This window comes from Ovis canadensis, chromosome X (assembly GCF_042477335.2).
Source record: "Ovis canadensis isolate MfBH-ARS-UI-01 breed Bighorn chromosome X, ARS-UI_OviCan_v2, whole genome shotgun sequence".
Classification (NCBI taxonomy): Eukaryota; Metazoa; Chordata; class Mammalia; order Artiodactyla; family Bovidae; genus Ovis; species Ovis canadensis.
In genome coordinates, this window is record NC_091727.1 from 18,941,818 (window position 1) to 18,943,980 (window position 2,163).

The window sequence follows — 2,163 nt, forward strand, 5'->3', positions numbered from 1 at the left end:
ACAGTAACAATAAAAGCATGAGACTATGAGTATGCAGTGCCAAGTCAATCCAAATAGCAATTCTGATTTAGACTTGATGATGTGTAAGATCCTAACGGTAACTATTATAAACATATGTTCTTTGTCAAGACAAGCTCTCAGCTACAGAATTCTAAAACTCCATCTCCTAAGGTACCAGCAAAGAAGAAAGGGATTTTTAACCCAAGAGCAGAGTAGGAATGGAGTTGCTGGTTACCAGGGGAGGAATCTGAGTCATCACAGCAGGAAGGTTAGAGAAGGACTTGGTTCTATGGCTTCAGAGAACACTAACTAGTCTAAACTATATTTTTAAAACTTTTTTCCCCCAGTCCTAAAATTCACCCAGGAGACAGAGGCTGGTGTAACTGCAAAGCAGAGAAAATGGATCAGCCTGGAGGGCTGCTCCTAGTCGGAGAGGTCGAATGGCATCTTGCTGATGACCTCCCCATTCTCGTCGACTATGGTGTGGTAGACCCAGCGGCGGTTGCAGCGGCAAGTGGGCCCGCACTTGGTGGAGTTACACTTGGGGCACGGGTAGAAGCAACCCAGGCAGTCTTCATCAAGGCAGTCACACAGGTCAGCCTGATTGAAGGTGAGCCTGCCCTTTTGGTCATACTTGTTGACTTTGCGTTTTACAGGAACAAACTCATTCTTCCTTGCCATTTGCCCTTCCTTTATCAGCTGCCTTAATTTAGGGTTGAAGTTGGCTACCTGAGGCCCGGGATTTTGAAATGACAACCGTTTTAACTGCCGCTCCACCCGTTTCATCTGCTTCAGTTCCATCTCACTTGGTTTCTCAGGAGAACTTGGACGTGCAGGTCTCTCTCGCACGGAACTGCTTTTTTCTGCTTGTTCACTCATTTCTGCTCACCTGGGGACACAAACAAAGTCAGCAACCATTTGTGGGAGCTCAGTCAACCATGAGGACGCTGGAGCTGGTAAACGTCATTTCAGAATGGGCCTATGAACTCTTTACTTCAAAACTGGGTTAAGTGGATAGGAGCAAGTTTATCAACACCAACAAATCTTTGGACAAAAGTGCTTTTATCAGATAGTGTTTCCTCCTTGATTTAACCATCTCTTTTTTCTATCAACTGTTTAAATAAGCATTCATGTTGGTCTAGACTAGTACTTCTCAAACATTAATGTGCATATGAATCAGGAAACATCTTGTTAAAAACTAGATTATGATTCAGTTAGGACTGGAGTGGGGCCAGAGAGTCTCCCTGTCTAATGTATGCCCAGATTATACTGATATTGCTAATTCCAAACCTACTTTGAGTCTCAAGGGCCTAGAGCTAAACCAATAGTGATCAGGGGCCACAATTGCTTGATCAGGGGCAAAAATTGCTTCGCTTTAATAGAAACCCAGTTATTCTTCTTAGGTGAGTAGCCCTAGGATAGAAAAACAACAGTTTTTTATATAAGGAATCTCTTTCTCTCCACAATTCCTGCCCCCTCCCCGCCCCTGGACACTACCCCCACACAAGGCAAACTCTTGACTTTTCCTCCAGTGAAATTGGTTTGAACAAAGAAAATACTGTTTGAAGCACTTCAGATCAATAAACATATTCCTTGTTTCTAATGACTGTAGTAAGTAATGGAAATTGGATGGTCATTTATAGCAATTGCCTTTTCTCATTAAAACATCAGCACATTAGCTGTGGTTTCTTTCGTTTGAAGTCACCTCCAATTCTTCTCAGGAAACACTCTACAAGCTACTTTAAGGTAATTCATCATATTGAATTAGTGACTGGTTTCTAAAAGGCTTTCTAAGGTCAGTACACTCTCAAGGACTTTCAGTGTCATTTCACCTCTCTCCATGTCTCACTGTCTCTGTGTGTCTGTCTCTTCCCTCACCACCCCCCCATCCCTCTGTTTCTCTCCTAATTGGCCCATGTCCTACAGACTCCACAAAGCTTCCCAAACTACTAACAACTTAAAGTAGAGAGGCAGAGGATGCCCACTTCTTTAAGGATGTTCTGCCTAGCTTCCAGAAGCAAACTGGCCAAAAGGAAGAGAGACAGAGGATGGGGCATCAGCTGTGAGAGGATCACCATACTAGAGAAAAATTCCCTTTGCTTTCACTGGAGATTTTCAGGCAATTCCAGAGGACTGGCCACACACTCTTTGATACATGCTACT

At 43.5% G+C, this 2,163-nt stretch overlaps 1 pseudogene; it reads right to left on the reverse strand.

The window, feature by feature from the left end:
- Positions 1-423: 423 nt before the first annotated feature.
- Positions 424-879, reverse strand: LOC138929870 (ARL14 effector protein-like pseudogene; annotated as a pseudogene).
- Between the last annotated feature and the right edge of the window lie 1,284 nt (positions 880-2,163).